Genomic DNA, 24,339 nt, shown 5'->3' on the forward strand with positions numbered 1-24,339 from the left:
GCTTTGATACGGCCAAGTGCAGGTGAAGAGATGTCGGGGAAAAGACCGTTTCAGTCCGGCGCAAGCAAGAGGGAAAAAAAAAAAAAACATGAAGAAACTAGAGCACCACTCGAAGGTGGGTTATTGTATGAGTCAAATGTACAACTTGCGAATGTTGTATAAGTCAAATTGCCATATTAAAACATCAGCTGCAAATCACGACATGAAGAAGGCAGTCTCTGCAGAGCATACAGGCTAATGGAGATGCAGTTATTTCCAGCATTCTTTATTTAACATTCATTCAAGTATGTTATGCCTTTTATCTGCTAATGTACAGGAGGAAGAGTGATACACTGTCTGTCTAGTTGGCTTACATAACAGTTCAAGTTTGCAGCCTAAAAAACATGGAGAATTTGTTCCCCTTTTATGTCAATTTGCACATTTCATGGTGATGCTCAGCCTCTCCCCTTAAGGCAAGGCAAGGCAAGTTTATTTATATAGCACCTTTCAACACAAGGCAATTCAAGGTGCTTTACAAAAATGAAAGACATTCAGACAAAGGCATTTATAAACAGTAAAAGATAATAAAAGAAACATTAAAAAAAAAAAATACATGAATAAAAAGTAAACTTTTACTCCTAACAGTCATCATCATGTCAACCACAACACAGATAAATACTGATAGAAATGTGTGTGTAGTTGTTGATACATTGCTGACAGAGGGAACTACGTTTGAATACAGATTTAAGTTTTTGAGCATGTCATAAGCATGTTTTGTCTTGACTATACTACAAATATATTATAATAAAATAATATAGTATTTTTATTATTGAATTGATTATGATTATTATTATTAGTAGAAGTAGTTTATTTGCATTCATTATATTTTAATCTTTTTGAGGCTAGTATTTGGCAGGAAAGGCAGACGTATTCACCTGTAAACGCATACTGAACGACATACATGCACATTTACCATTTACCTCACTGTATACAAAAGTAACTGTGTTGATAATAATAATAATAAACAGGAATTATATTTGCAAAGTAGCCTACTTTCCAAAAACAACTGTCGGTTGGGGGGGGGGGGGGGGCCTCATCTCACAATGTCGCTTGGGGCCCCAAGTTGGCCAGGGGCGGCCCTGCACGCAGCTCTGCATAATCACCTGAAGCTCCGCCCTCTGTTTAGCGAGCTGACCGGACTACGCAAAATGCGTATCGTGTCATGAACGCAATAAATCTACCCTCGTGGGGGCGCGCTCATGTGATTGGCTTAGAATGAAGGAGACATCTGATTGGCTATAGATAGAAACAATTACAAGTACGAATCGGCTGACCGTCAGGGGAGTCTAAAAAAACCCACACACGAATGCACAGCGATCCGTGCACAGAAAGCGGGTTGTGTTTGCAGGTGCAGCGGTTTTAAACGGAAAACAAATATGTGAGGATCAAAAATACACATGTAAAACTTTTTTCTGTATTTGGATTTTATTTACATGTAGGCCTATATGAAACGGAACACATTTGTGTGTGCATTGAAAAACACAAGTGTGGATCATGAAATACACGTGTGAATCCTTCTGTGTGCATGTGTGTATTATGAGACTGTTCTGAGCGCATACGGAGATCATCATATCATTCTGTCTTGTATTACTTAACAACAACAACAACAACAACAACAACAACAACAAAAAACGTCTCGTTCGCGGGTGCGAGCCGGCTCCCGTCGTTCACTTAAAAGAGCCGGCTCTTTGAGCCGGCTCGTTCGCGACCGACACATCACTACCTTGCCAGCCTGATGACAGCGGTGTTTCTAGCGATCCAGCGATCTGGGTCAGTGTTTGAACAAGGTGAATTTAGCGATCACAACGAAAACAGCCAAGACACATATTGAGCCCAGAAAATGAATGTTATTAGGGCTGTAAATATAATAAGTAGAGACAGCTCTCTTGCTCCCTCGCGGGAGTGTCAGCCTCACTCGCTCGCGGAGTCTGTCTACGCGCGCGTGAAAAATGTCTGGCACTTTGGGGCGTAGCCACTGGACTTTGATTGACAGCTGCAAGGAAGCCCGGAGTTGCCAGGTTTGATAAATGCCTGAACTACCAAGAGCCGAGGAGTGACAGCTGCAAGATCAGTTGGACGAGATTGAATGGTAAAGTTGTCCATAAAAAACTATTATATTCGTAAATTGTACAGCTAATATATATATATATATATATATATAAATTAATTTGATATAAAAAAAATTACACATTAATTCTAGGAGTGCAATACTTTTACAATAATATATATAGTAATAATATGCATTCATTATGACAACATCATACTATTACTATAGGAGTGTTCTTGTGTTCAAAAAACAACTACAGAAATACTATATATTATACTATAGTTATACTATTTAAAATAATATAGGAATACTACAAAGATCTAGATACATAGTATTACTATTGAAATATTATAGGGCTACTATAGCTAATAAAATGGCACTACAGAAAAAACTATAGTAATACTATAGCTGGTGAAAAATACAAACTTACTAAAGGACACTATACAACTCTTATAGTATACTATAGTAATATTATAATTCATTTATAGTTCATTTCGTAAGGGAGGTGCATACAGCAGACAGCAGTTTTCGACAGATACAGCCCACTCAAAAATATATTGTTTTATATAAAATTCATTAAGATATATATGTATATATATGTATGTATATATATATATATATGTATATATATATGTATATATATATTAGCTGTACACTTTACGAATATAATAGTTTTTTATGGACAACTTTACCATTCAATCTCGTCCAACTGATCTTGCAGCTGTCACTCCTCGGCTCTTGGTAGTTCAGGCATTTATCAAACCTGGCAACTCCGGGCTTCCTTGCAGCTGTCAATCAAAGTCCAGAGTATGGAGTCAGATTTGGGTCAATATTCTAGGGCACAAAACAAGCTACTCACGAGCGGAAAATGTGCTTTTACACGCGCATAAAATGACTCTCGCGTGCAGATTAAACCCCTCACTCGCTCGCGGAGTCTGTCTATGCGCGCATGAAAAGTTTCTGGCATTTTGGGGCGGAGCCACTGGACTTTGATTGACAGCTGCCAGGAAGCCCGGAGTTGCCAGGTTTGATAAATGCCTGAACTACCAAGAGCCGAGGAGTGACAGCTGCAAGATCAGTTGGACGAGATTGAATGGTAAATGTGTCCATACAAAACTATTATATTCGTAAAGTGTACAGCTAATATATATATATATATATATATATATATATATATCTCAATTCATTTGATAGAATATTGACCCAAATCTGACTCCATACAGTGGCTCCGCCCCAAAGTGCCAGAAACTTTTCACGCGCGCGTAGACAGACTCCGCGAGCGAGTGAGGCTGACACTCCCGCGAGGGAGCAAGAGGGCTGTCTCTCTCGCGAGCGAGCACATAGCCGCTCGCGGGGGTTTAATCTGCGCGCAAGGGTCATTTAATGCGCGTGTAAAAGCACATGTTCCGCTCGTGAGTAGCTTGTTTTGCACGCTAGAATATTGACCCAAATCTGACTCCATAATAAGCCTTTGTCTAAAATGGACAACATTGTAACTAAGGAGATCAAATCCCCCTCCTCGACTCCTTGGTCCTCCGGTAGTGACCCGGAAATGAATTTTAGCGCGCCATGTTGAAGGACATCTCATTTCTCTAAATGCACTTCGAGAACCAAGCATCGAGCATCGAGGAGGCTCTCTGGAGGAGCTCTAACTGAGGATACACTGATGGGTCCTCCACGGTCCTCCACGGCTCCTTCGCGGATGCATTTCCGGAAACAGAGATGTTTCAAAGAGTCGTGACGCACGGCCGGACTTATCTCAGCCAATGACAGCTCTGCATGCATCCCCTGGATATTATTTTAGAAACTGCTTTCATCGCGACGCGATGTTTACAGTGAGAACAGCTGTGAGGTCCGTGCAGAAAGCAGAGCAGTGTGTATAATATATATCACTCAGTATAATAGGCCTACTCTCTTTATTTGCTTTAGTTTAGTAGATATCTACAAACAAAGAGTCGATATTTTTCTAAAACCATTCAGTGCTTCACATAATAAAATACACAACGGCTGTAGCCTGATTATGTGTAGGTGTGTGTGGTAGGCCTACAGTGTGTGTGTGTAGATGCAGCGGACAGACAGGTCTCAGTTGGTTTGGTGTCCTCTGCTTACTTTTAATACTTGTAAATAAAACTTTTGGCCCGTAATTTATTTTCCTCATTGTAGCGACCAGAGAGGTCTGTTTGATTCTGAAATTGTATATATTTATATAAATATATACATATATATATATATATATGTGTGTGTGTGTGTGTCCGCATCTGTAGCCTGTTATTGTCTCATTATACCGCACTGTGAATGAATCAAATAAATATATAAGTGGTCATGAACACATCTGTCTATCAGACAGAGGGCTGCTGTGCCTCCTGTCATCATTAATGGACGTCTCTTTAAAATGACCGCTCAGAGGAGAGGAGTTCTCATTTCTCTAACCGCCTGCTGCTTCCCCTCCTCTCTCCTCGGTTCCCCTCCTCGGCTCCTCCGCTCGCATCTCCTGTGGGCGGTACTAAGTCTCGAGGATAGGAGTCGAGGAGGGGAGTCGAGGAGGGGAGTCGAGGAGGGGCCTCAATTGTAGATACGGCCATGCTGCATCCGAGACGGAAACACGAGAGGATTGTGATCTGAGAAAATCACAGTTGGCACAGAACTCGACCCTACACCTCGAAGTGCTGTAACGCCAAAAGTAAAGCCAGGGCCTCTTTTTCGATGGTGCTGTAATGAAGCTGGTGTTTCTTGAACTTCTTCAAAAGAAGAAAAAAACAGACCGGATGATCAATGTCCCGCTCATCCTCCTGCTGCAGGAGTACTGCGCCCGCACCTAGCGCACTCGCGTCTACCTCCAGCTTAAAAAGGCGGGTGAAGTTTGGAGCAGCAAGTGCCGGGGCACTACAGAGGACCGCCTTGGCGGCCTCGAAAGCCAACTGACATAACGACGACCACTGGAAAGGGACTTTAGGACTTGCTAAACCCGTCAAGGGAGCCACAATATCATTTCTGCAAAACGCACGGTAATCAGGGGCGCCGCCAGGGATTTTGGGCCCCATGAAAAGATATCACATTGGTTACTTAAACATTTTTTTCTTAATGTTATAAAATAGTTTGGGCCCCTGTCAGTCACGGGCCCTTAGAATCGTCCTAACTTTTCACCCCCTTACGGCGCCCCTGACGGTAATAGCCAGCCTTCCCCAAAAAGCCATGTTAATTTTCAAAATAGAGAAGAAAAAAAACCGTCAACCAGAGATACAAAAATGTACAAGAAGAAAAAACATAGCGAGGCTTACCCGACACGACGAAAAAAAACGGAAAGACCGGATGAACAAGCCCCCAATTATGTTACGCCCAGGCCTAGGGGAACCTAGGCCCAGCACAAAGTTTGCTCTCTCCCCACTTTTCCCACTCTCAAGACAAAGGACGCCGAGACAGAGAATGTCGTTTGGTAAATTTAATTTACCAAATCAGAATCCAACAAAAATATACTTTCACAACAAAAAAAACATGCTGAAAGTCTGATTACAAATTTAACAAAACGGGAGTAGCAAAACCATAAAACAAACTAACCTTTAACACAAAATCTTACCTAATGAAGGAGAAAAATAAATATACAGGCTTCTTACCTACTCTAACTTAAAACAGGAGAAAACGAATAATCCAAAAGAAAAAGGGTTTTGCACTGTCTTCTACAAAGACAGGCACTTTAGTATATTTGTTCAATGTTGACTGCCTAGATTTCAATAAAGCCCCTTGGCTTTTCAGTGTCAGAACACACACGCACACACACACACGCATACGCACACACACACGCACACACACACACACACACACACACACACACAAACACACCCTTCTCATGGCAGACAACCCTAACCCCCAGTTTCCACCGGGTCCGTCTGCGCCGCGCTGCGCCGCGTTATGCCGTATTACGGCTGCGCCGCGTTACGGCTGCACCGCGGCGGTCGTAAAGATCGTGGCCACTCTAGTCAATGGGTGCTATTCCACCACACGCGCCGCGTTACGGCTCAGACGCGTCCCAGAAGCGTCCCAGAAGCGTCCCAGAAGCGTCCCAGAAGCGGCTCGGCCCAGAAGCGGCTCGGCCCAGAAGCGGCTCGGCGAAGAGCTTCTCTAAAATTAGGATGGATCCTATTTTTGCCGCGGCGCAGCCGTAACATAAGGTCGGGCAGGCAGCCCCCCCTCGCAGGAAGTGGAAAGGTGAGCATTGAGCGAAAATTGAAGTAACTTGAAAGTTTGAAGTGAAAGTTTGATACAGCGTATTTTTGGTATATTCATCTTAATGTCCCCTGATATATAAGAAGTGTGTTTTTATATATTCATGTGTGTACTTAATTACTTTGTAATTAATAGTGGCAGTTTATATGAACAAAAAGCTGCAGATATGAGGAGTGAAAACTTCCCTGTCATTGAGAAGTGTAGGGGACAGAGAGGAAATATCCTTATATAGACATATGCTATAGACAGAAGTCTGAAGAATGTGTGTGTATGAAAGCTGCAGTAATACGAGACAGTGAACGCCAGATGTGTTTGTTTTGCTTCAAACTGAGAGACTGTTTCCGGATCATCTCGGCTGGCGCGCGCTGATACGCTACGAAAGCCCATCGTTTGTATATGGGCCAATAGATTACCTGTATGGGAGGACCATGCACACAGCTCCTCCTGTTGTTTTTACAATATCTCCTGTTGAGTCCTTGTGTCTGGTCTCTTTTTCTCCTGCCGTCAAGATGATGAGGTTCTCCCGGCATTTGGACCAGAGCAGGGGGTGGGCCTACCCCTTTGAGAAGTGTATTGTATTCTTACCTTTTATCATTAAAACAGATTATTGTTTAACCCCTATCCTGGTTGTTTTGAGTTTTCCTTCTTTTAAAACAAACTCATATAGGATCGGCGCGGAGCAGAGATATCTGCTCCTACAAAATGGTGGACCCGACGTGATGACGTGATGACGTGGTGACGTGAGGACGTGCCGACGTGGTGACGTCATGAGTAGGGTTTTTTAGAGGAAAACACTAGCAGCCAGCGGACGGAGGGAGATGCCTGGAATAATTTATGACAACTAAAACCAGGATCCTACAACTGAAAGGTAAAACGGACGCCTGTTTCTATCGAAAGTCTGTAATTGGCTAAAGCTACATTTTAGAGTTGTCAAAGATATTTCCCAGTGTCATAGTATTGACGGTATAATGCAATACATATTTTAGCATAGGTAGGTAAGTTATAAAATAAATTAAGCAACGGTTAAAAGCTTCGTAGATTTGTCAGAATCATACGGCTAAACTCGTTAGCTACAAGTGAAGCAGCGAAGTATTTTCAGCGTCAGGTATTGAGTCTCTGACGGCTGGAAGGGCATAGCGTCTCTAGCTTAGTGTAGATATTGAGTTCTCACAGGCTGTACTTCCTGGGGGGGTCAAATGGTAGTATTGAGTCTCCCTCCGTGACCAATCTGAATAATACTTTCCAGTCTCATAGGAACTGCAGTTGTATTATATGTAAAAAATCCAAGAGCAGAAACGCCAACTTCAAAAGCCATTGAAATGAACGGATTTCTCACTGTCTTGTTCTGTTGTGTTTAACGCCCATTCTGTTGAAAGAAATATCGCATCTTAAAAGCTGAACAGACAGCGAGGAGGATATATTTATGTGCTTGTGAATAAATAGAAGATATTATTGAACATAGAATAACCTTAGTCAGATAAAGAAATACGAAGTCATTCTTGTTTCAAGAAAGCCCACCTTCTCCTGAAATGCCTGACAGCTCCAGCCGGGGTGTCTGTGAGAGTATTCCCCCCCCCCCTTTTTTTCTCTCTCCTGTTTGCTCTCTTCTTTAATGTCTGAAGAAAAAGGAGTGCATTTAAAACAAGGAGTGAATAATCAACGAGTGATCTGAAGTTGAAGTGAATAACATTGAAAATGAATAGATCAATATGTGATTTGAGGTGGTAGATATTTAAATAAATAAGAAACTATAATTTGTTGTTTTTAGCATAGTTTTTGTGGGATACAGTTACGTCACATTGTGGTTTTTATGAGAAGTTTTGAGAACTGATTGTTACTATTGCATTGCATTGTGAATTTCGTGGTATTCGTCATTAACTGAGAATTGTACTTAATTATATTTCAGAGGAATTTAATTACATACAGTAACGTTGAGGGAAAGTAAAAAGAGGTTTTACTGAGTATATGAAGTACATTGAGGTTAAGGTTCGATTCAAATTAAATATAATAGTGGATTATTCCACCTAGATTGGACATAGAAAGAGGAGAATTTGTTAAACATTAGATAACAAACTCACTGTAAGAAATATATATTGTAATGTTATTTAGGAGTTGTATTGATCATACAACAGTGAAGTTCAGCTCTAAGTGTTATGAACTGGCCTTGTCTGGTTACATTTTTATTGAAGCCAGACTACAAGTCGTATGATTTAATTTGTATTGAACTCAGTCTCCAAGCAGTGTGGGTTTTTATCTGCACATGTTGAGTGTTCCCCTCCCCTTCCCCCAGTCACATGAGGTTAGTGCTATACTGCTAAGCTAGTTAGCCAGCCAGTTGGCATTACTAGATGGTGAAATAGTTGGAGTAAAGATGTACACGAACAATGAGAGTAGATTAAGTTGTTTTGTTTTTCATGCTTTTCACCAAAGCTCATTTGAATGGTTATTATTTTTAATGTAGTGTTGTTTTGTGTTATATTTCTAAACTATAATGTACCCACACGCATGTGGTTTCTTTGTCACAGTTCATTTTAAAGTCAGCCACCTCATGGCTAGATCTCATCTCTGAGAGTCCATTGTGTTAATGATTAAGAGGTCCTTTTGTTTTTCAGGCCACATGTTAAGGATGATCAGCATCCAATTTATTTGACCCCAGGAGGTCAAGAGTCATTCTGTTAGACCACAATCTTGTGTAAGACAAATCATTGTTCTTTTGTCACATTTTGAATTACATAAGATTTCATTTTGCTAAATCAATTTATCTATAAATGTTGTAGTTGGAGTTTGGTGTTTGCTAACATTTTTAGTAATAATGTGCCTGTAGAAAACGGTTTATGCCACAATAGGATAGCAATAGCAAGTAGTCAGTTTAGCTTCGGTTGCTATGCTAACATCACCCATTTTATACCAGAGAAACTTTCATAACAGCGTTGTGATGCCAAACAGCGTCAATTCAGACTGACACACATTCACTTAGGCTAAGGGGAACTGGGGATATGTATCAGCTGCTTGTGAGTCGGACAGTGAATACTTTAGAGCGGCCGCTGCAGTGTGAGCTAACCGGGAGCTAACGGGAGAATAAACTCCCGTGGAAGAGCAGCCAACACTGCAGCGGTCGGTAAATGCTGCAGAAACACATTAATAAACAATGAACCACGGCACTCTGGAGCAAAGTATAAGGTTGGAGAAGTCGTTATTCAATTTATTCTGGCTTCGTGTGATTAAAAGCAACACGATCATCGACCCGACGCAGTTCCCCGTTGTTGTTGTTGTTGTTGTTGTTGTTGTTGTTGTTGTTGTTGTTGTTGTTGTTGTTGTTGTGAGCGCCGTAATGCCGTTGGGGAGAAAATCAGCGATGTAAACGGTGACGTCATGACGCAGCAGCGGCAGCACCAGTCGGGTGCTGGGCGGTGTGAACAGAGCGGGAGCAGAAAAGGGAAACCGGAGCTGAACCAGAAAAGCTCTAGCTCGGAGCTAGAAAGGGAAAAGCGCTGGTGTGAAAGCCGCATTAGGGGAGTGCCTGTCAATCACTGTCTGATTAGAACTTAATCCTCATAACAGCATGAACTTGTTTTTTGTTCCACAAAAAGGTCAGGAACTTACTTACAGAAATCGGTACGATCATTTTAAGAGACTAACCAACAAATGGAACCAATTTAAAGCGGTAATAAGGTTATTACTGAAAGGTATTGGTGGCCTGATGTTAAACATCTCTCACAAAACCTCTGCAATATTATTTGTCATGGGGATATACTGTATATCAAACTCAGTTATCACCACTAAACAAAATGATGACATAGAAAAGGCTGTTTGTAACCATCTTAATCACTCAATAAATAGTCTTTCGGATAGTTTGTGGCCAAAGCATTTGCAGTCACAAGACTCCCTTGCCAAATATGTTAGGCAAGTATGACCCTTTTCTAATCGGAGCATTGTTCTGGACTTTGTATTTATTTATTTAATATACCCTATGTGTAACATTTGAACATGTCTTTCTATGGGAACTCTTTATCTGTAAAGTAATCAGTTTTCACAAGGACAGTCTCATGTTTGTTTTTATTAGAAAAAAATAAATAATTACTGATTTTAAGTACAGATATTCATGGTTCCCTGAGGATTTATCCTAATGACTTTGAAGACAGCTGACCAACACCATGAGGCTCACATTTGTGTTGTGTGAAATTATTGAATTGGTTGCCATGGACTACTACACACTTTCCTTTTTCATATTCACAACTAATGTCGTTCCCATCAGCCTCAGCTACACTTTGAGTTAAAGAGCAAACATTAACAAGCCAACCATTTTAAATTGTATTACCAGTTTCCATACATGCTGTATGCTGTTTATGAGGAATGTAAATGAACAATAATCTTCCCTTCTCTTTGACTCGAATGTGAATAATTCTACATCTTGATCTACCTTTTGAGCTTGTTTCCTCAGAGAATAAACGTTTCTGCTGCATTTAGCGATGTGTCTACAGCCTTAAACGGAAAAGAAAAACAAACGTTACAAAAACACACACTCACACCACACCACTTCATCTACAGTTTAAGGAGTGAAGTTGTTAAGTTGCCGCAGGCGAATGCTAACGCATGCACAATTAACTTGGAGTGCGGCCTCCCTCTCCAAAAGGAGGCCCCAACAAAGAGAGGAGATGCTTTGTTGGCGACAGGAAGGCAAGCTGAAACACTGGCTTCAGTGTAATGAGGAGGAGATGCAGGGGGAAGGGCCAAAATACTGTGGTGGGATAAGGGGAGGAGTTGTGCTGTAAACAAATACAAATCACTTCATCTCAGTACAGTGACAAGAATAGGGAGAGGAGTCAAGTGGGAGGAAAATGAAGGAGGAGCTACAGGTAGAACAGAAGGAAGACGAGTATATGTATTAAGTGGAGAATAATGGGGGGGGGGAGAGCAAGAAGATGCAGTGGTTGAAGGTTCACTGGAGGTTGAGAACAAGCATCCTCTGCCCTTGGACAATGGGCTTGGCCATTGACCTCCATGCATTTGACATCGTCTGATGAAAATCCACCAAACCTGGCTCCTCAGAGGCTGGCTTCAGAAGACTAAACTAGCATTTTTAAGACAAAACTAATAGGGATGTAACATTTTAAAGACTTAGCCAAGCCAAGAAATTGTTCTTTTTCTTAATTTGAAGAAAACATTTGGTAGTTATTTACTGTATTATTGTATTACAGTGTAGAGCTTTTGTGAGTTTTCTGGCAACTTTGTCAGTGAATAAGTAAAATAAAACAGTTAAAGAAATACTACGAGGTCTTGTCTTTCAGGTGGACGTTGGGGGAGGAACATTGTTGACAACAACATACAGTATGTTCGAAATTGATCATTCATCCTTAAATAAAATAGAGAATGTGAAGATTCCTCTTCCTCTCTGCATCTTTTTGAGTCTGATTTTACAGTGTAGTTGTTTTTAATACAAACAAGCAAAGCAATTCAAGATGTTTTGTTTGAGGAGATTCTTTTTTTTCTGAAAACAAGGCTGCATATTTCTTTATCCGTCCGTCCGTCCTTTTCTTACATATTTTATGAATGTGATTGTATTGCAACAATGCAAGATTCAGTCCAGAAACTGATAAGTGTAAGTGAGATCTAAGTAAAGGACGAGTACCAAAATGAGGGCCGACAACCCATGCCGATTTTTTGTCTTTTGCTTTTCTAAGACCATTCAAAGATAGTGTCTAGCTTATTTATTTTTATTTTAGTGGTCAAAGTAAATATTGGAGCCTTCATTATTTTTGATCTTGTCTTGTCAGTTCTTTTTTTTTTTTTATGGGTCAAAAATTGAATTTAGCTTTGGGAACAAAAATAAACTAACCTAACCTGAACCGGAGCTGCTGCAGCCACACCACACCTGTGTGTTAAAGATCAACCTAATTCACTCAACAATGCCTTGACAATGCTATGGCATCAGGTATCAGAAAGCACAATTAGCAGGAGGGTGGATGCTGGTGCACTCCCCTCCATCTGGTGCTCCCAATAGGCAGTCTGACTGGCTTCACCAAGTGTTTCCCATAGGATTTTGTCAGATTGGTGGGTTGACATTGGATCCTGTATGGTTAGTTTCTGCTTTAAATAAGCTGGATGCATTATTTGATGCACCAATTTCCCATTTATTCATAACTCAACAGCAGAGAAGAACCTTCCTGAAGTTGTATGAAATTGAATTTCCTATTTGCCTTTTATTATTAAAGGTCATGTGTCTTTAGTTGGGGCCTGACAGTTGCCAGTGACCATATTATGTCATATCAGATTAGATTATCAATTTATCCTGGTGTACACTCCACTTTTTGCCCTCTCTAGTTTATTTGCAAACTTGATTTTCTTTTTTAAAGGCTAATGGCAGGTTCCCCTGTTTTAATGGGGATGTGAATTTAGAGCTTTCTTCACTCCCACTTGGTTGTTTTTTGGATGCAAAATATACCCGCAATGTTCCAACAGATGGTGAAGTTGGCATTTTTGATGACATTAGCTCAAAGCACAGTCTCACAGTACGGCTGCATGGCTATGCACTCGGTTTCATTTATTTAGCATCCTTCCAAATTCTGCGGTCCAAAAATAAACCTAATTAATTTAACTAACTAATTCATTCATTTACATTTTCCACCCTAGCTCCATTTAATCTTGATATGTGGTCAGGTTCAAGTTGTTCTGGTTCCTAATAATTTTCCTTTTTCGATCATGGTCATGGTCATGTTTTGAAAATGTAAGCCCCTCTTAATGTTTATCGACATTTCCCCTTTGGTTTAGGGAAGCTCAGTAACTAAACCATCCATAATCAATAAAAAAAGTCAGTTATATATTTTAATCTGTGAGATGGTAATATAGGGTAGGAATGTAGATTTTTACTTTGTTCTACTGTGGTATGCAACCCGGTATCACGGCAAGACGTGAACATGTGACGATTTACCATGCTGGGAGACGTGAACATGTCACGGTTTCGTCCCCTTCAAACGTGACAGCTACACGGTATTGTTAACCCATGTTAACCAGTGGAGAAATAACCGGAAATACCAAGCAAATGCTACCCCGACGTAATGATTTATTTTGTCATAGTCACACTCGATTACAGCGATTTTCTTGTTGCCCCAGCTGGTCGACACCTCTTTTAGCATAAACAAAGGCTACATTAATGTATTAAATCGATGTTAATCCATGCGTGTGGATGTGGAATTAACGGACGTGACGTTGTGCGATTGAGTTGCCAAGCAACAGCTTCGGTTCATGTTAATTTACAAAGTATTCAACTACAACCGTAGTTATATTTAAAAACATGTTAGAAGGCCTCACGAAATACTTTAATGCACATTCAAATGTAAATGTGAAGGAATGTGTGTATAACAAAATACATCGGTCATTAAACGAAACCGGAAACAGACGTAGGCAAGATCCTCAGCTCGATGATTGGATGGTTATCCGCAATGCATGCTGGGATTTGGTGTTTATGTGATGTGAAATCTGAAAACGTATTTTAAAAATACAATAATACTTTATTCCGAGTGTGCTTGCTTTACTCTTTGAAAGTCATCACATAACGGCTTTGTAATACACGGTTCGGCTGCATTAAATATGACATATCTGCCGTAGTTCTCTATTTATAGAGCCCTGCTGAGAAGACTTCTAGACAAACAGGAGAACTGCCGCCAAAACTGAAAACGTGACGTGGATCATAAATATATAAGCAATTATACAACATCTTACATTTCTTTTCACACAATGCGTCTCCTTGCAGTATCAACACTAATTCGGCTGACTTTTATATTTGATCCAATTGGTAGATAGGCTGTATTTAAACCATAACCGTGCAGAGCTGATAGAAAGGGACACCTGGTGGTCAAAGCACGTTATTGAATTTTATTATCTATTATTAGATATTAATAGGATCTCTATAAAGTATATTCATTACTCGTTATTCTCTACTAATAGTTCATTAAAGACTGTATATAATGACTAGTTTGAACATCCCTTTCAAGATTTCATAAGCTAAGGTTTATTGACATATCATATTATACACAACTACTGTGTAGTTATGCAATGAATGACAAACTTGGGTCGCAGGTTCCTCAACAGTGCATTACAAGACATCTATCAATATGTGTGTATACTCCACCATTAAACTGTCATTCTGCACATTTCTTATACTATCTACATACATCTTATACGAGTATAATACATATGTATAATATCAGTTTAATAATAAACAAATAATAAACAAATAAGTGCTTAAACATAGTTAACATTGCAGGAAAGCAATATATTAGACGTTAAGTACTTTGTCAGGCTTAATATTTATCTGTAGATACAAATGTCACTGTGTGTGCTGTGTGCTCTGCATGTGTGACCATTAAAGAATCAGAATCAGAATACCTTTATTAGTTCCACAGAGGGGAAATGTGCAGTGTTACAGCAGGAAAGAGCTACAGACAGCTTAGTGTTGCATATCTTACATGCGTTAAAAAAGTACTAAGTTAGAATAAAATAAACAATATGCTAAAAAAGTACTAAGTTATAATATAATAAACAATATGCTAAAAAAAAGATAAAAAGTTACATAATTTTCAAAAATACAGATCAAAAACAAAACGGCATATACATTGATTTAGTGGCCAGGTGTAAATTACACAGTTATTAATGGCATATATATATTGCACATATAGCACATATTGCACAAAGTTGGTTTGTATTTAGCAGCAAGGGGTGTTATAGTCTGTGTTGTGGTGTGTGTAGGAGGGTCTACAAGGGGCAGTGCTGGTTGTAAAGTCTGACCGCTGCAGGAAGGAAGGACCTGCGGTTTCAAGAGGGTTTCATCCCTCCATATTCTTCTTAAAGCTTTTTTCTTATTCAAAATAAGACCTTAACCTAAAGTACTTTTTAATGTTTAAATTAAGCCTTATTAGTTTGTCTGTTTTGCACATCCTCCTATTAATATCTAATAATAAAATAATACAATTCAATAACGTGCTTTGACCACCAGGTGTGCCTTTCTATCAGCTCTGCACGGTTATGGTGTAAATACAGCCTATCTACCAATTGGATCAAATATAAAAGTCAGCCGAATTAGTGTTGATACTGCAAAGAGACGTATTGTGTGAAAATAAATGTAAGATGCTGTTTAATTGCTTATATATGATCCACGTCACGTTTTCAGTTTTGGCGGCAGTTCTCCTGTTTGTCTAGAAGTCTTCTCAGCAGGGAATAGAGAATTACGGCAGATATGTAATATTTAATGCAGCCGAACCGTGTATTACAAAGCCGTTATGTGATGACTTTCAAAGAGAAAAGCAAGCACACTCGGAATAAAGTATTATTGTATTTTTTAAAAACGTTTTCAGATTTCACATCACATAAACACCAAATCCCAGCATGCATTGCGGATAACCATGCAATCATCGAGCTGAGGATCTTGCCTACGTCTGTTTCCGGTTTCGTTTAATGACCGATGTATTTTGTTATACACACATTCCTTCACATTTACATTTTAATGTGCATTAAAGTATTTCGTGAGGCCTTCTAACATGTTTTTAAATATAACTACAGTTGTAGTTGAATAGTTTGTAAATTAACATGAACCGAAGCTGTTGCTTGGCAACTCAATCGCACAACGTCACGTCCGTTAATTCCACATCCACACGCATGGATTAACATCGATTTAATACATTAATGTAGCCTTTGTTTCTGCTAAAAGAGGTGTCGACCAGCTGGGGCAACAAGAACATCGCTGTAATCGAGTGTGACTATGAAAAAATAAATCATTACGTCGGGGTAGCATTTGCTTGGTATTTCCGGTTATTTCTCCACTGGTTAACATGGGTTAACAATACCGTGTAGCTGTCACGTTTGAAGGGGACGAAACCGTGACATGTTCACGTCTCCCAGCATGGTAAATCGTCACATGTTCACGTCTTGCCGTGATACCGGGTTGGTGGTATGGCATACTCATATGATCTACTGAGGTGCTATTGGATTGTCTTTTGTACAGCATGTAGATACACTCATGTTTGAAGTTTTAGAAGTGGAAATTACAAGAGAGGAAATGAAAATGTAAACTATGACGGAAGGGGAGATGGGCCATTGGGTGGAAGTGAAAGGAGGTTGAATGTGGGCAAAAACTAGAGACACAAAAAGACTAAAGCAACGAGAGAGCCCTGAGGGAAGAATGGCGGGAACAACTTCAGAAGGGACAGACAGAGAGAAAGTGGAGGGGGAAAGAGAAAGGACTAAGGAAAGAGGAAACGAGAGGAAGAAAGGAGACGAAGCCATGCACCCAACACTACTTTGAAGCCAGGGATAAACCATTACTGTAACTCTCTTTCATCCCACCCTTGATCTATTCTTACTGTATCCCTTCTGGAGGGCCTGCTCAAATGGTTTGCCATACTGCCATCATTTGTTAACAGGAATCCCGGAGTTCTTGTGGTTTGAAAGCAGAGCTGCATAGCAACCCTACAGCACTTCCTGTAGGGCCGGGGGTTGAACGGCAGTGCCCGTTGTTCACTGCAGTGCCCCCTCTGCCTTTAGAAAAGCAGCCGGGGAAGCAGTTCACTTCCAATCGGCTTTGTGCTTCGTTGTGAGGAGAAGAGAAATGAGCGGAAAGGCAAAGCACCCTCAGTTCACTGCACTCTTTAACACTCTTAAACTTTATGGTTTTACTAATATGGGTCTCTGAGGGCCCACAGTTAGATTTTGGATTGATAATAGAGGAGCATTGCATTTAGTGTTCAGTTTCTTCTAAATGTGTCTGTTTGCATGAACAAACCATTTCAATTTAAAATCAATATCCTCTCATACAGGTGTTTCTTTAATTCAGGAAGAATGCATTTTAAAACATTTAGAACATGTGACAGTGTTGGCAAAACATTTAAAGTGGGGTTAGAGCCATAACTGCTGGGGTGTGCTGGGTTAACTCACATAAGCAGCTTAAAAATGTTCACACGTTTACTTGACAGGGCCCCTTGACATTTTGTGCAATGTACTGTATATGGGAACTTGGCTTCCATGGTTATGTGACCAATGGTCTCCAAACTTTAGTAAAGACTCATATTGACGTCTGTCCGTCCTGGGAGAGGGATCCCTCCTCTGTTGCTCTCCCTGAGGTTTCTCCCATTTTTCCCTTTAAACTGTGGGTTTTCTTCGGAAGTTTTTCCTTGTACGATGTGAGGGTCTAAGGACAGAGGGTGTCGTATTGTCATACTGATATTTTGTACAAACTGTAAAGTCCACTGAGACAAATGTAACATTTGTGATATTGGGCTATATAAATAAACATTGATTGATTGATTGATTGATATTGAACAGAACAATACATTACAGTACAATAAATCATGAAACACTGTTGACCAGGTGATGGTTTGATGTTGTCTGTCGTTAAAATAACTGACCAATAGAGGTCAGTGCAACATCACCTTAAACATAACCTCTAAAATGTGAATTGACTCAAATTGCTGACTCAAAGCAAGGCTTACTGGGACACAGGTTCCTTCTGGGATGTTTCTATACACATACACAAACACAGTATTAACTTACTCATTACACATTTGCCAGCTTGACTTTCTGAATTCAATTATATCTGCATGGCAGCCAGTTGATCAGTGGCATAGCGCAAAACGGGGGATGTTATATTGTGCACTTAAGTGTCCCATACACATTCATAGATGTTTTTGTGCCTGTGTCAAGGGGTGCATTTCACGACGGGGGTGCATCATTTGACACAACACCGGCCGTCAGCGAACCGAGCCGGCCTTTCTGCGCGACTGTCACTCAAATGCGGGACATAGTCTCAATTTGTGGGACGCGGGACAAATGATAAAAAAGCTGTGTGTGCAGTCCCGCACAATGAGGGACACTTGGTCACCCTACACACACACACACACACACACACACACACACACACACACACACACACACACACACACACACACACACACACACACACACACACACACACACACACACACACACACACACACACACACACACACACACACACACACACACACACACACGCACGCACACACACACACACACACACACATACACACGCTTCAAATCATCAAGTTGCATAAATACTTGAGCTACGTTTTTATTACTGTGAAATGTATGATGTTTTCGTCATTATTACAACAAATACACACTTGCAACCGATAACACTGGCAATTATTTAAATATTTATTAGATTATTAAAAAAAAAATCATGCTTCAAAAAAGTGGCAGCTCCAAATAAGTGGGGGGACGGCGATCGCCCGCGTCCAACGACCACTTACACCACTGGTTAAGATAATGACCTTACGTGTGTAAAACATTCTTCTTCTTTGTGGGGGTCTGCCCCCAAAAAACAGTTTAAAGTCCTGAGAAAGTCAAATAAGACGGTGTGTAAAACTACACTGCCCAGCCAAAAAAAAGTAACCACTTTAATTTAACTAGGCCAGTAGGGCTTTCCACTGGATAATAACTGCAGCGATATATATGTTTTAGCTGAATACACGTTTTTTAACCCTAACTGATGCAGTTAGTCACTTCCTTAATGTTTGTTCTTTCTGATGTAAAGTCAAGGTTGTAACTGTTTGCAATGAAGTTGTGGGGCGCTGAACTGTTCTTTTGATTCTTTTGATTTATGATAGTAATTACTTGTCTTTCAAATTTGAAGGAGGGTGAGCAAGCATCTTGAGGAACATTCATCATTAACTCCTCCAAAAAATATAGTTTATTTAATAATAACACTTAATATGTGAATCATAACAGTGATTGACAGCTGATAGGAATAATATGATTGTTAATAGTATCATATTAATTCAGACAAACATCAACGAGACAGTTAATTAATGTACTTATTGCAGCAGTCTGCGAGTTAGTACCCCTGCTGGTCTAAGAGTGAGACAAACTCATTCAGTTATTCTTCAGTTAAAATTAATTAAATTATGTCTGCCACCTTATATTTATATGTAAGGCTTTACTGATGTGCCACCATAATGTCACCTAATGTTATTGAGTTAAAATATCAATATTGTGGCTTTCCAAGTTAACATTAATTGATATGACTGCGATTAAATCAGCATATACTTCTGCCAGGGGATGCCACCCCTCAAATTCTCCTGCCACCCTCTTGCCACTCCATGAATATTTTTCTTGATCCGCCCCTGGTGCTGTACTATACGGTCTGTTTCTTTATTGTGTTAAGTGAGAAGTAAAGAAAAGCTGTGCTGTGAAAGTTAGCTTTTGCTACCTTTAGAAAGTTTAGATCCATAACAATGCAAGCTAAGTAGCCTAACAGCAGGGACATTTAGCTACATAGCTAGCAGTGAGTGAGCGTTCAGACACCGGCGCACACACTCAAACGGACTTGTGTGCCTGACTCTACCAACAGGCTTTCATGATTCTGTTTAGATATGCAAGTATAAGCCATGATAGCTTATTTTATTAACACGCTAATTTGATATGAAAATCAATGGAGGCTGAGTTAACTTTGTAGGAAAACCTACCGTCCATGACTGCCCCTGAGCTGAGTTTCATTTGTTAACTTCATATTTTTCATTTCCTAAACATTTATTTTCCTCTCATATTAACAGTGTGGATCATTGAGACAGCGTGGTGTCCAGAGTCTTATCCCGTTTTCCCACTTCCTCTGAGGGGACAGCACGGAGGGGGGGCATGAAGAAAGACCTGCACCAGCTTCATCCACGATGGGCGTAGATGTTATCACTGGCTCAGTGTCATTTCATTTGACCAAATGTCTTTACATATCAATTTAATAGATTTTATTATCCACCTTTTTGTTTTATGTCCTTTTATTTAAAACATTCTTTAAGACTTCATCTTCTAGTTAAAATTTCAATACATTTAATTTGTATAATCACTCTTTTGTCTTTATTCTACATGAAAATGTTAGAGATTCCATTCAAATCTGTTGATTATTCATATCTTCCTCAGGCTAGGAATAGTAAGTCGAATTTGTAATGCTAAATGTAGGCTATATCATTTTCTCACATGATATAGAATGAGACAACACAGTTTTTATCCATTGTGTATAAATGCTTCAGCTCTTCAGACCAACATAGTAAGATGTGAGCATGTTCCTAGGTCTGATCTGTTTAATAAAGCAAATCTGCCACTTTTATATTGTAGAATTTTTTTAATTAAAGCAGTCTGTAACGGAGGTGATCTTTGGGGCCATAGATCTCGGCCTCCGTTATGGATTGTGTCGTCCTTATTGGCGAAGTATGTTGATTTGTTCCCTGGTTTTACTTTGAAAAGTGTTCCCCCTCCCGTCTTGTCTGTTACTGCTGATTGTGTTCACCTGGTGCCCTATGTTGTCTCCTCCCCCCTCACCTGTGTCTTGTTGGCTTGATTAGTCTGTGGGTATTTAGGCTCTGTTTTTCCTGTTAGTGTGTGTGTGACTCAGTGCTTGAATTGGAATGAAAAAGGTGCCAGTACTCTAAAATCAGCAACTTTTTCAAGTCAATTTTATATATACAACTATAATGCTGGTGGGTTTGTCTCTTTACTACTGTCTATTTTAGAAAGGTTCACTGTACTTAACATTTTTTATGATAGGCAGCGGATATGGCTAAAGCTCAGTAAGGTCAATATTAACTGAAAATATAGCAATCAAAGTCTAGATCTTCTGCTGAAGACACATGAAGCAGAGACCTTTCAGGTGAGAGCCCCTCTGGTGGTGTTCAACATTAATGACAAGGAAACAAAGCTCTGGTCAGAAGCATTTTTTATAAAAAGCTTTAACAAAATTAAGTATTTCTGTACATTTTGAATGCAATCTAACTTTCCAACTCAGAAAACGAAAAACGAAAAAGTGCCAAAAGTCTTCTCACATGGCTGAGCTGCTTTGCAATATACTTCACCACTGAAGAATACAAATATGTATAAAGTAAACTATGATGCAATCTAACTTTCCAACTCAGAAAAATGATAAAGAGCATGAACAAAGAACATGTAAAAACAAATGCAAAATTTGCACAATCTAAAATGAGAAAACTGTAACTGCAAGTAACAAAGTCTGAGCCATGGTAAAGAGTTACATTGAACACCAAGCTGATCAGATAACTCCCTGGTTGGTCTGAAGTCCTTCTATCTCCAGGATCTGTACAAATCGGCACATTATGCCAAAAGTCTTCTCACTGGGTGAGCTGCTTTGCAATATACTTCACATTGTTAGAAAAGGCTCCAGAAGGCCTTGGGGACATCAGTATCAGGGGCTGGAGCTGGACAGGCTCTTTCATCAGCACTTCTCCTTCCCTTTGCCAGCCAGGACCTCACATACTGTTCCGGATTGAACTGTCCAGTGATGGTCCATTACATTTAATGAAAACCAGGCTGGACAGTCAGCTGACAGAGAGAGCATTCCTTTTTGCAGTAAGGATATCGTTCATGCAGCTGAATGCCCGCTCACACTCACTAGTGGAGACAGCGATGGTTCGGACTGCTTTCAGTAGAGGCTCCATGGCAGCAGGTGTACGGGATGCCCTGGTTTCCTTGTATTCGCGAAAGCCCTGAACAGTCTCTCTTCTGTCCACTTTCAGCACTTCGCACAAACGTAGCACCTCTATGTCCCCATACTGTACGTCTAACTCCTCTTCAGGCCAACTTCCAGGATGGATAACTTTCATGTCCTGGATTAGCTGATTGTCCCGGGCCTCCCGGCCATGTAATGGGATTTCTCTTGTGCTGACATGAGAGGAGGTTGTGGAAGTCATTCTGTGTCTCAGATTCTCTACCATACTGTGGAAAAACTGACCTGCATGAATCTGTACAAGCCTGCCATTCTCACGCAGGGCAACACCCTTGAAGGACTTCTCAGCTAGAGCTGTATGAACTGTAGTCATGTGTGGGCCAGGCATGGTGACCATGGATTCAAAAACTCGTATTTCTCGAGTTAAGAGCCTATCTGCTGTAGGCAGTGTCATCTCTCTTTTTTGGAGTTGCCGAGAGAGGTCGCTGAGCTCTGTGAGCGCATCGTACATCAGTCCCAGATTGCTGACAAACGTTGCAGATGTGAGCACATCATCCAGGCCCTTGTACTTCGCTCTGTCTCTGGAATCCCTGCTCGTGTCGTTTGCAGCATTTGTGAAGTGATCATGAAGCACTCGGTAGTTTTCCCAGACTGCTCTGACGCTCCTTTCACTTGAAGCCACCCAGCGGATGGACAAAACACGCCCTATCACCAGGAGACGCTGTCCGACTGCTTGCGCACACTGCGCTAACTGCCTCTGATTTTTGGGGGAGGCATGGAACAAGGAATAGAGTTTGTCAAAAAAGATCTGGAAATGATTGAGCCCTGAGACCTCCTTGACCACATCCCCAACTGCCAGCTCTAGACGATGATTGGAGCAGTGCCACACAAACAGGCTTGGGAATTTACTACACAACTGGGTAGCAACGCCTGTTCTCTTCCCTAGCATGACTGAAGCCCCATCACATGCAAAAGAAATGAAACACTGACCTAAAAAGTCCTCGTTAAATCTCTTCCAAGACACTCCATTAACGCCTTTGTGATGTCATCAGCCGTTGTTCCATCCAACTCGATCAGCTCCCAAAAAAACGTTTCGGGCTCAGCATCAGCTAATGCTGAGCGTAGACACACAACAAGCACCGTTTTACCACTAATAGTGGTAGATTCATCGACCAAAACACAGAGTTTTCTTTGGTTTTCTGTAATGTCTTTTGCCATTTTTTTCTTCAGCTCATGAGCTATGTGGTCGATGATTTCGCCACAGGTTTTATTGGAGTGCAAAACCCTGCCCACGTTCAGCCCATTCAGTTTCTGTACATTCAAATCAATTGGCATGTCTGTGAATGGCCGGCTATGTTTGCCAATTTTATATGCTGTTCGAAAAACTCTGATAGTGGTGTCTAATTCAGATTTATGCATAGACTGCACTTGATGTTGAATAGTTTCACGTGAAGCAGATGTAAGGATGTCAGCAGCTTTTACATGGGCTTGTGATTCATTATGTTCTTTGATTTTTTTTCTCAGGCTAGCTTGTTGTTTGCCCTTGTCAACACCGAAATGAGACACTGCACACTCACCCCATTCAGTTGACAGTTTCAGTCCTTGTCCAGTGTGTATTCCCAAAGATTTGACATCTCTGCATATCCGACATCCTAGCTTCTTATCTTTAAGAAGGAGCCATGCATTGGTCTTGCAAAAATATTGCACCTGGTCCGTTGTCCAGCAGTCAGGTGCATCGCTTTGCCCGGTGTTGGTGGTGGCAGTTGCGCCAGCAGCAGCTAACGTTAGAGGCTCTGGAGGAGGCGGCGGAGCTAGTGCTAATGCTAATGCACTAGAACTTGGAGCAGGAGGATCAACCAAAGAAAGCTCCCCATCAGACACAATTTCCAACACAGGCACAGCATTCTCTGTATTTGAAGTTTCTTCCGGCGACAACCGCTGTCTTTTTGCACTTTTATTAATCCACGCTAACATTTTAGAAATGCTAATTTGTGACGTGACTTGCTTTCCTTCTCTCGGGGGCGTGCCTGCTCTGTTCTATCACTCTACATAGCCACCCACTGGGTGGGAGTTGCACTGCATAAACACAACACACGTGCATCTAGGTATGTAAATTGTAAAGCATTAAAACATGGTTTTACTAACAGTTTTCAGTATGTTGTTACTTCGGCATTATTATTATTATTATTTTGAAACGTGTATTACTATTAAATCACGGTCAAATAGGTTAATTTTGACATAGTCGTTTCCACCACAGTATTTACATGGAGAAGATAAGCCCCGCCCCCTCTCCAGCACGTTCTGTTTGAATGACAGGAGTAAACAGCTGACAGCCGCTGTGAAACTCCAGCGGTTAGAGCGATGAGAATGTCCGTTCGGCACCTCATGACGCATCTACTGAGTACCGGGCGGCTGTATATATATATATGGATGTATAATAAGAACGGCGGGAGAGTGTTGAGTACTGGCACGGTGCATGAGTACCGGAGTACCGCCAGCATGCCGGTACTGAGCAAGAAGTGCCGGTACTCCATGGGTCAGAACCAGAAGTGCC

At 40.7% G+C, this 24,339-nt stretch overlaps 1 long non-coding RNA gene across 1 annotated transcript; it reads left to right on the plus strand.

Annotated features, from left to right (window-relative positions):
* Positions 1-6,813: 6,813 nt before the first annotated feature.
* LOC117536431 lies at positions 6,814-20,435 on the plus strand. The gene is made up of 2 exons (XR_004567563.1): positions 6,814-7,175; positions 19,888-20,435. It is a non-coding gene; the product is annotated as an uncharacterized LOC117536431 (long non-coding RNA).
* Positions 20,436-24,339: the final 3,904 nt, after the last annotated feature.

The sequence above is a fragment of the Gymnodraco acuticeps genome, unplaced genomic scaffold (genome assembly GCF_902827175.1).
Source record: "Gymnodraco acuticeps unplaced genomic scaffold, fGymAcu1.1, whole genome shotgun sequence".
In the NCBI taxonomy this organism is placed as follows: Eukaryota; Metazoa; Chordata; class Actinopteri; order Perciformes; family Bathydraconidae; genus Gymnodraco; species Gymnodraco acuticeps.